The sequence below is a fragment of the Amblyomma maculatum genome, chromosome 1, assembly GCF_055883805.1.
Source record: "Amblyomma maculatum isolate TAMU_Amacu chromosome 1, ASM5588380v1, whole genome shotgun sequence".
NCBI lineage: Eukaryota > Metazoa > Arthropoda > Arachnida > Ixodida > Ixodidae > Amblyomma > Amblyomma maculatum.
This window is the reverse complement of record NC_139344.1, coordinates 307,973,734-307,984,864: the sequence shown is the minus strand read 5'-3', so window position 1 is coordinate 307,984,864 and position 11,131 is coordinate 307,973,734.

Genomic DNA, 11,131 nt, shown 5'->3' with positions numbered 1-11,131 from the left:
GGAAGATACACAGTTATGAGCAAAAGTGGTGTACAACGCCGGCAAGGCAGATTAATGATGACATACAACGCTTAGCCAGTAACAAAGCTCGGAAAACTGCATCGAAATGCCATCTAGCGACTGCGTAAGATAGAGCGACATTGACATTGGCATGTTGATAAAATGAAGTACCGCCAATATTGTCTAGATCTTAGATAGCTGTTGCTAGATAAAGTCAGGATACAGTTTCCTCGATCTCCACAACCGGCTGAATGACGTCTACCACTTTTGCTCACAACTGCACGTGCAAAAGCGAAGATGAAGTGACATCGATATCGGTGTGTGCACTTCACCTGCCTGTACACGTTCTGTTCCTGCGTGCTTCTCGAGTCCCAGTACCTATAGAAAAACCCCTTCCTACACTTGGTAGTTGCCTGGTGGAAACATTGGTTCTGGAGCTCCGTAGCCGCACTCTCTCTACACCTGCAACGCCAGACGGCGTCCAACATCAAGACATGCAAGCGGGTCCAACTGTTATCTGCGCCGGCTTTCTTCGCCAGTGGAACCCGGCTATCTTCAGCGAGACCGATAAGCACGATGTCAAAAATTGACTCAACTCTTACGAATGGGTGAACCTCTACAATAAACGGAACAACGAAACTAAACTGAACAACGTAATATTTTACCTCACCGGCGTAGCTAACTTGTGGTACTACAACTATGAAAGCGACATCCTTACGTTCGCTGCATTTAAAACAACGCTCCCAGAAGTAATTGGTCGCGCGGCTGTCAAGAAATTGAGCGCCGAGCAGCGCTTGCGTGAACGGTTGCAGCAGGTCGGCGAAAGCGTTACAAGCTATATCGAAGTCGTCGACCTGTGCAAACGTCTCAACGCGAACATGTCAGAGGCTAATAGGATCAAACACATCTTTAAGGGTATTGATGATGACGCCTTCTAGATGTTGTCAGCGCGCGACTTGCGTACCGTCACCAAAGTCTTCACGCTCTGCCAGAGCTTCGAGGAACTGCGCAAGAAGAGGGCGTAGACGCGCCAGCCCCAAATCATAGGTTGAATCGCTTGCCGGACTTACGCCTGTAGGAGACAACCCATCATTGATGCACCAAATTAAATCATTCATACGGGAAGAAGCGGCGCATCAGCTTCCCCTGCTTCCTAGCCCTCAAGAGCAACCATCCTATTTGGACCCGGCCTTGCGACAGGCTATCCAGGAGCAGGTTGCTGAGGCACTTCCTTCTGTCCACCCGCCTTTAGTTTTCGCTGCTGCTCTTCTGGCTTACGCAGACGCCGTTCCAAGACCTGTGACGATGCCATCCCAAGGCCGCTATTGCCGCAACCGTCTCCCATGTTCAGCCCCTTATACCCATGGCTCTGGGTACTGGTTTTCTACGCCTCAGTATTCCACAACTACTGAGCCTGCAGCATGCCGTCATTTCTCACTGAACCGCTCAGCTCTCTCCGACCGCCGTTCGCCCTCGCCGCGACGCCGCTTCATCACTCCGATGCGACGTCGACCGAACGCTTCTTGTGAGGAACATTAGAGACCACAATTCCTGAGGCGAGAACTCCGCCCCCGCTAAACTTTTCAAATCCGCATCTATCACCAGCCAACTTAAGTTTCGGTCAAGGGCGTTTCTGTCATGGCCCTAACTGACACTGGTGCTGCGATATCGGTAATGGACGCAAAACATTGTAGCATGTTCAAAGAAAGTCAAGATCCAATTGGAGGACATCCATTGCGAATGGCCAGCGCTCAGCAAATCAAGCCTTTAGCATCGTGCACCGATTGAGTTGTGATCCAGAACTACCTTCATATAATTGAGTCGTCGTGCTGCCAAGTTGCTCACACGCTGTTGTCTTAGGATGGGATTTCTTGTCGAGTCACGCCACTGTAATCGATCGTGCTCGCTCTGAAGTCGAACTTTCTGCGCTGCCTGAACCCGTGCTAGACAGCGCTTCTTCTAGCCTATGCGCTAAAGCCCTCATCGCCGAAGACATTGAAATTCCTCCCTCTTCTTCCCAGCTAGGAAATATAACATGTGACTATGTGTGCGATCGAACTGTCCTGTTCACAGTATATCAGAGAAATGCGCAACAACTTAGACAGGACTCAGGAAGAAACACATACAACAGTTCACGAGCGCATTTCACGCCTGCAACAGTTCACGCCTGCACATACATTTCTGCGCCAATAGTGCCTTCCGTTGCCCTATGCGGTATTCACTATTTCCGCTGGCTCCTCTGCGCTCTAGGTTTCTACTCCGTTTAACTACCCCACTGCTTTGCACCATGGTGAATTTCTCCGTAGCCAACAACTCATCGCGTCTCTTCTCCGTGAGGAGATTGAGGACGCGCCGCAGTTCGCCATGACTGCGCTCAGCCCTCCACTTTCTGCACACGTTTCCTCTTCAACAGACCTGTTTGGCCACTCCATCGACGCCAATCTTCCTATGCCTCATCGAGCGCAACTTCCCGCCCTACTTCAACAATTCAGCTCCTCCTTCGACTCGCGCGCCCACCAAATTCCCTGGGCCGAGGTTCAACTGTTACTCATTGGCTCGACACTGGAGCGCACGCACCCCGGCGACAGCGGCCCTATCGTGTCGCTGCAATTGAGCGCCAGGTTATTGAAAAGCAAGTAGACCAGATGCTCCCGAATTGCGTCACTCAGCCCTCAAACAGCCCTTGGACTTCGCCTGTTTTGCTCGTTAAAAAGAAGGATGGCTCTATCCGCTTCTGTGGGGATTATTGCCGACCTAGTAAGATTACGAAGAAAGACGTCTATTTTCTTTCTCGCATCGACGATGCACTGGACGTCTTTGCAAGGAGCTGAATTCTTTTCTTCTCTAGATTTACGCTCCGGGTACTGGCAGGTCCCGATGGAAGCAGCCGAGCACTCCAAAACCTCCTTTGGTACTCCCGATGGCCTGTACGAATTTACTCATGCCTTCTGGCCTTTCCAATGTTCCTGCGAAATTTGATAGAATTATAGACACCATTTTGCGCGGACTGAAATGAAAAACCTGCATCTGCTCTCTCGACGACATCGTAGAATTTTTTCCTGACTTCGACATTCAGCTCTACCGCCTGAAGCACGTCTTGACCTGTCTTTCTGATGCCGGCTTTCAGGTCAACTTTTAAAACTACTATTTTGCCGCCCGTAAATTACCCATTTTAGGCCACGTTGTCTCAAGGAAGGGGTTTCTCCAGACCCGGCCAATATTCGTTGTGTCACAGCCTTTCCCAAGCCGAGATCCATCAAAAATGCTTGCGCATCTTCCTAGACTCGGGCTCCTACTTTCGTCGGTTCATTCAAATCATTGTCTCCATTGCTGCCCCTTTGACACATCTTCTATCGGGCAGTTCTGACTTCGAAACCTAGTCATCTTCACATGACGAGCCGCACCCTTACGACACCACCCGTCCTGAGTCACTCCGACCCAATGGCTCCTACTGCACACACCGACGCCAGTGGTGTCGGTCTCGGCACTGTACTCGATCAGTGTAAATCTGGCTCCGCTGAATACGTCGTCACCTATGCAAGCCGAATGCTCACGAAGGCGGAATCAAATTACTCGGTCACAGAAAAAGAGTGCTTGGATATAGTTTGGGCTTGGAACAAATTCTGCCCTTACCTCTCTGGCCCCCCTTTCGAAGTTGTGACGGATCACGATGCGCTGTGCTGGATTTCCTCCCTGAAATACCGTTCCGGCCGTCTTTCCAGGAGGGCTCATCGTCTGCAGGAATTTGATGTCAACGTTGTCTACCGCTCTGGCCGAAATCATGAAGGCGTTGATGCCCTTATTCGCTGCTTCCTTCCAGCTCACTTCGCCAACCTTTCCACCTTGGACGCCTCCACGACGGCATTTCAGATCAATGGTATGCCTACTGCTCAGTGGAAAAACGTCTGGGTCGCTTCTCTTATCAATCTCTTCTCCGATGCAATGGCTGCATCTCCATCGCGTGCGCTTCGCCGCCAAGCACCACAACTTCCATTATCGCCGCAACTACAGTGCTGATAACCGCAAATGGTTGCTAGGCATTCCCCGCCACCTACGCTCCCAAGTCTGCGACTGCTTCCATCCTGATCCACAATGCGGCCATGCGGGAGTGTGCAAGACATACCATTCGCTACGCTTACGATACTGCTGTAGGAGCATGTACAACTTCGTTGTCAAATACGTTCGCTCATGCCTCGCCTGTCAACGTTGCAAGTCTCCTCCTAATCTTTCTGCTGGCGAGTTGCAACCCTTACCTAGTCCACCACGCCACTTTGATCGCGTCGGTATGGATTTATACGGACCGCTCCCATACACTGCCGCTGGAAACCGTTGGGCCATCGTCGCGGTTGACCACCTGACGCGATATGCAGAAACCGTTGCCCTCTCATCTGCCACAGCGTGAGACGTAGCCTTATTGACAGTGACAGCGACAGAGGACGCGTCATTTTATCTGACGTTGTTATAGCTCTACTCAACAAGCGCCGCATAATTCATCGAACCTCCGCCACTTCTCATCCTCAGACTAATGGACTTACTGAACGCTTTAACCGTGCCCTTGGCGACATGCATTCTAAGTAGGTCTCCTCTGACCACTTTGACTGGGATCGCCTCCTTCCGTATGTGACGCACGCGTACAATACTGCTGCACAGTCAACTACCGGTTTCTGCCCGTTGTATCTCCTTTGTGGCCATCACCTTTCTGCTCCACGAGATACCATTCTTCCGTATCAACCAGAGACATCTGAGTATACCCCTTCTTGTGAAGCTTCCCGCCACGCAGAAGAGTGTCGTCAAATTGTCCGATCTCTCACGACTGAAACCCAGTCCCACCAGAAATCCGGCTATGACAACCATCACACGGCATCGCAGTTCTCATTTGGCAGTTTTGTGAAGCTCTGGATTCCATCTGGTACTTCTGGACTATCCCCTAATTTATTTACCAAGTGTCACAGCCCCTATCGAGTCCTGGAGCGCATCTTCCTTGTCAAATACATTGTGGAATGCTTGACGCTCTCAATTGATTTCTGCCGATGTGGCCGCGATACTTTCCACGAGTAGTAATTTGATCGTTGCGCGCACTACAATCACAGTGAGAAGGTCCCGTGTTGGCGGCTTTTGAAAACAACAAATACAGCTTCGCATCCCTATGCTGAAGTGTGTGATTTAACTTGCTGTTAAATATCGGCCTGTTCTCCTGCATTTAGCAAATGCAAATGCATAATTCGTATGCAGAAAAATTACGTTAAGATACTGAGTAAATTGCATTATAGTAGACCTTGTCGTTCGTGCGCATTGTTTTATCCATCGCTTGTTTTTGAATAGGTGGAGGAAAATGAATACAGAGCCCATACGACTAAGTGGTCCCTAACATCATTAATGTCGCAGATGGATTCTCGGGGCAATTAAGGCTTGCTGTATTTCGTGATTCTCGACCATTTATTTGCGACGCTGCGCGAAGTCAAAATACGAGCACATCAATGAAGCTCACTTAAATCTATTCTCCTGAGCTCCTCATGACTACGATATTCTGAATTTGGGCTCTGTTTCCACTGTGCAAGCTTAACGTGTGGTGAATGGTACATCGGCCGATTCATCAAACCAAACCCTTATGACACCCTCAGTATTGCACCAAACCGGTCTTACCGGACCTGTATAATCCAGTACAAATCGTATACCGGTGCAAGCCGTCCCGTATAAAGTGTAAGCAAGTTTATTTCGGACCCGTATGACGTTCTAACCGGACAGACCAATCCTCTATGTACCTCACACCGGACAGGCCATTTCTGGTATGAAGGTCGAACTGGACAGATCATGACTGGTATGGATCCCTATCCGGACAAACCGGTTCGTATGTAGTTAATACTGGGCTGACCATTCCGGTATGCATCTCAAATCGAACATGCAGGGCCGCGGTATGAAGCTCATATACCGGACAGATCATGACGTGTTTAACTTAGATCAGGTGGGTGAACCCGTCCTTTATGGCACTGATACCAGACAGAATACTTCCGCTTTCTAAGTCTACCCGGTCGATTAAGCTCAACCAGAATGACATTGCCGTACCATGCGAGCGTGCTAAACAAGCATGAAACAATACACAATATACGTTACACCGTTTTTGTATACATGGGGTATGCTTTTTTCCCAAATACCTCAAACTCATGATGCCATCAAAGTATACTCTTAACTATACACCTACATGGCATCGTATTTGCGCGCTCTTCCTGGCGCAAGCATGCATTTATTACAAGCAACAATCACTGCGGCTCGTCCTATCTTGCGGTGTATCTTCATATGAGTGACCAAAGAGCCTTCAACGCGAAAGTCAAGAACGTAGCGTTTTGCTAGCGACGACAAAAATATGCTCGAGCATGACGGAAACACATCGCTAACCATCAAATAATGCCCTGATAGCTGCATATAGCCCAACGTTTACTCAGTGTTTACATATGGAAAATGCTCATACGGAAGTGCATTCATTGGCGTCGGTGCTATGCTGGCAGCATGTGAAGCTAAAACAAGCAATATGACAAGCATTGCTGCTCCGGATATCTCTATATTAAGCAATAGTTAAATTCGTTCGACGATGATGAAACATTTAGCGTTAGTAAGAGGAAGTTTTTCTGAGATTTGCCTCCAATTAACCGACATATTTTAAAGATGTGGAAGATTGGTGACCTTGCCGTAATAGCCAGCCCTCACAAATCAGCCCAGTATATAGTTCTGCAGCTCCACAACGGCATTTTACGTCCGGTAAAATGTCCCCGCAACGACAAGGTAGTCTTGGCCTTAGATCTTAAAGACACATTCGATAATGCCAAGCACGAAGTAATCCTTGACCACCTCAGTCACACCAACTGCGGCCACAAAACATTCAATTACATTTGACAATTCCTTAAAGAACGCCAAGCCTACATATGTATTCAATATGTGGAACACGAGCCATACACCATCGGATCGAGGGAAACACCTCATGAAGCGGTCTGTCTCCCCTCCTCTTCAATTTGACCATGCTTCATCTTCCCTCCGAATTGGTTTCTCTTCAGGAGATACTTCACGCTCGTTACGTGTATATCACAATCCGAGCCTCGCATTGTAACCTTGGTCACATTGATTCCGGCCTGCAAGAAACGGCGACCGCAGTCGACGACTACGCGACCTACTGCGGACTCTAGTGCTGCACAGCTATATCTGAATTTGTGGACGCACACCCCTCTTCTCGAGATTGAAGAACTCAGCTTCGCGTCAGTCTTCCCTCGGGGCCGATCCGGTAGGCCGAAGAGTATCGCGTCCGTGGATTTTTATACACCACCAGCGTAGGGCCGACACCACACTGGCCAAACTTCACACGGTGGGAGACTAGGTGGGCCGCATGGTCCACCGGGTCTCCAAAAACCGGGGCGGATCACGAAGCAGGGATTCACTGCGGCTTGCCCATGCTTTTATAATGAGTAGAATCCTCTACTTGACCCCCTACTTTCAACTGCGCAAACCCGATGATGACAATTTGAAGGCCATCTACCGGAAAGTAATCAAGCGGGCTCCCGACCTTTCGCTCACCACGTCTAACCAGACATTTCTGGTGCTGGGCGTGGTGAACATCTTCCGTGAGTTTCGAGAAGCCCACCAACTAAACCAATATACGCGTCTTGCAGAGACTATATCCAGTCGCGGCCTTTTGGATCGGGTGCACATTAGACACGAATTTCATACTGACGAAAGAATAGGAGGGCCAGAAGCCTGGAGACGCGCTCTCCGGGTCCGACTCCTTCGCCGCAACATATCCAAAGAAGACCATAACGGGTCGTCGCCTGGTGCGCGCGGAGGCGTTGGAGCCTTGCTATGGTCACAACCAACGCGTATATTATGTGAACGTTGCCAGCTTAAGCCACGAGGGGTGGTATATGGCTGCAGTCGTACGCAACACAAACATAGTTAACGGGCTCACATTCAAAGCATACAGCACAGCACAAAGCGGCGGAGGTTGCCATCGCTCCTGCTCTCAACATTCCTAATTCGATACATATCATCATCGGCTCGCGAGGGGCCTGTCGGAACTTGGGGCGGGCTCCCCCGCTTGCCCAGCGCATAGTTCAATCTAGCCGCCTGCGCACTCACTGCCTGGGTTGTGGCGCTGTCCTGGGGTCCTACGCCTAGTCAATCTGGCCCTTATATTCAATGTCATTGCCAATTACTACAAGGATAACAAACGCTACCCGGCCCTTTGTAAGGGGCTGCATCATGCTGATGAGAGCCTCCTCATCACAATTCTCACCAGCACTGTACTGTGCCCGGCGGTGCTTAGGCATTTCAATACATCCTTTGATGGCACGTGTCAGTAATGTGGAGAGGTGGCTGACACCTTCCACATGGTCTGGGCGTTCCAATCAAACCCATCCATTCCCCCAAACCCAATACAACCAGAGAAGCCTGGGAGGCGACCCTGCTATGCTGTCAAGACCTCAAGGCTGAAAAGGTCTTGGTTCAACGAACGCGGATGGCATTGCTTGCCAATGGTGCCCGAAATAGGGGCTCTATCTATTATTGTGAGGGGAGGGGCCAATAAGGCCCTAACCCATTCACCTCTGTGTTAACCATATAATGGGTAATAAATGTTTCAACCACCGCCATGAGAAAGATTCAGCCTGTTTAAAGGGTGATCAGTGAACTAAGACCACAATTTCTACACCCGCAAAATATCAAAAAGTGCGAAAAAGGAAAGCTCACTGGATAAAGAGCAATATGACCGCTATACCCAGAAGCGGTCAGGGAGTATAGTGGTTTGAATTTTGACTTGTTCTCGAAGATATTTTTTCAGTTTTACATTTTTTTCTTTTCTGGAATGTAATCGTGTTATTTTATCGGAACGTTTCCTCCAACCTCAAGTCACTTTATCCTCTGCAAACAAAAGTCCCCAACCGTACATAATTTTTTCACAAACCAGAATTAAAGCTTGTGGGTCCCTGTTGGCGTTCCAGCGGGAAAAGCTAGCTCTGTATGAACAACATGACCAGCCCGCGCTATGGGCTGTCTGACCTAATGATGTTGGCCGACGTCTGCGGCCAAGCTCGGGAGATCTCGAGCATTAGCCATTTGGCTACATCAAATCCAACCGCCGATGCGATGTTGGGAGCTCAATTGGACGTGTTGCATGATGCCGCAGGCGCGGCTACCGTCCGAAACGTTGCGCCGGGCATTCCCGGTAAGCACATCGAGCCGGAACAGTCCGATGGCTGTGGCTATAGAAGTTCCGTTCTTTTGAACGTGTCCCCTGGCGCACCCGCCGATGCGGCTCGCGCTAGTATGTTCGCGCCGCGAACTCCTGGCCAGCTTCCGAAGCCCGTGCCCAGTGGCAGTGGCTTCCAGGCCCAATCGCTCCGCCATGTAACAGGTGCGACTGCCAATGCAGTTCGCCAAACGAGTCTTAATACAGGCAATCCTGAATTACTCGTACAGCCATCGCCCGTAGGCGGCGGCTACTCTTCGCTCCTTTCACCCGCTGCGCACGCAGGCTGGCCCGGTGGCCAAATTGCGTCTACACCCGCCAATGCGGCGAGCGCTCCCCGTCCTTTGACGGAGAGGCATGCAGCGTACCCAGCATCGGGAGATCCCGAGTTGCATCACAAGCTACCACCCGTTGGCGAAGGCTTTATTCCCCCCGGTATTCAGTCGGAATTGCCCATTGGCGCCGATTGGAGAACGCCCGCCACAGCGGGACGCGCATCACACCCGATGGCTAGTGAGCGCGCAGTATGTCACCCGGAGGGAGACGCCGCAAACGTCCTCGCATCCGCTTTGCAACAGCTGTTGAAGCAGGCGCACTCGCCTGGCCCTCGGATCGGCGTACCGATACCGACATACAGTGGCTACAGCGACACGCAGAGCGCAAATGACTTCCTACTGGCCTTGCGCCGGTATGAGCTTGCGAGTGACCTGAGCGAGAGCGATATTTTGAGACGAGTTTTGCCAGTTGCACTCGTCGATCAAGCCGCCCGGTGGTACCTATTGGTAGGCCACAAAGCGAGCACTATGTCTGACTTTCGAGGCTTGTTCAGGGAGGAGTTCCTTCCGTACGATTACAAGCAGCGAATGCGGCGAGAACTGGAGCTGCGGACACAGGCACCTGATGAATCGCTTGTAGAGTTCGTACGAGCGATGCAGGAATTGTACGAGTACGCCGACACGGAAGCTTCGCATTCGGAGCGAGTGGAACGCGTCCTGCGCCAGTGCCACCCCACATTTGCCCTTTACTTGAGCAGCTGCCGATGCAGCGACCTGAACGAGCTTGCCATTGAAGCTCGCAGAGTCCAGGCTCAGATTTCTGCGGCCCGTAAATACCGGCCCCCGCCACCGGCTAGAGAATCACTAGAGCCGAGGTGTGCCTGGAGCGGCGCCCCAACGGTAAGGAGTGAGTACACTCCTGAGGCAAGTGGGTTCACGAGCGAGCCGTTGCCGCTCGAAATATCGGATCGCGCCCTGGATCCCTTTGGGTACCGGTTGCGCAATGCTGATTTCAACCCCCGTGAGTTCACCGGGGTTCAGCCGCGAAAGTCCGCACCTACTCAGAACGCACCCCCGGAGGGCCGCATACGGCCAGACGGTCGGGGTGCCTCTGAAACCCGCCGAGCGTCGCAGCAACAAGCATGGCGATCTGTGCGCTGCTTTAGCTGTGGCCAAACTGGCCACATAGCCAGAAACTGCCCCTCGAGATCGGGAAACGAGGCAGGCCGCCGGTAGCAGCACCGGCGGAGGCTGAAAATGCTCGGAAGCCTGTACCCGTCACGTCCGCATTCAAAGTTGGAGAGCCAACTAACACGCCAGCGCCTTTTGTTGACCTCGCCGTAGCGGGAGCAACATTTAAGGCACTGCTGGACACGGGTGCAAGCATTTCGCTCATTGGAGACGCGGTCGTTTCCCAGCTCCGACGGCGGTCCGTTCGGATGCGACAGCGAACAACGCCCCTCCTGCTCGCTAGCGGAGAGGTGCGCTCCTGCGGTGACATTCGCCTCGTAGTGCGCTTCGATAAGCGTGTACGCAGAATGCGTTTTGTTCACCTGCCTGGCCTGACAGTACCAATTATCCTAGGCCGAGAGTTCTTGGCTAAAACTGGACTGGTGATCGATATCGCCAG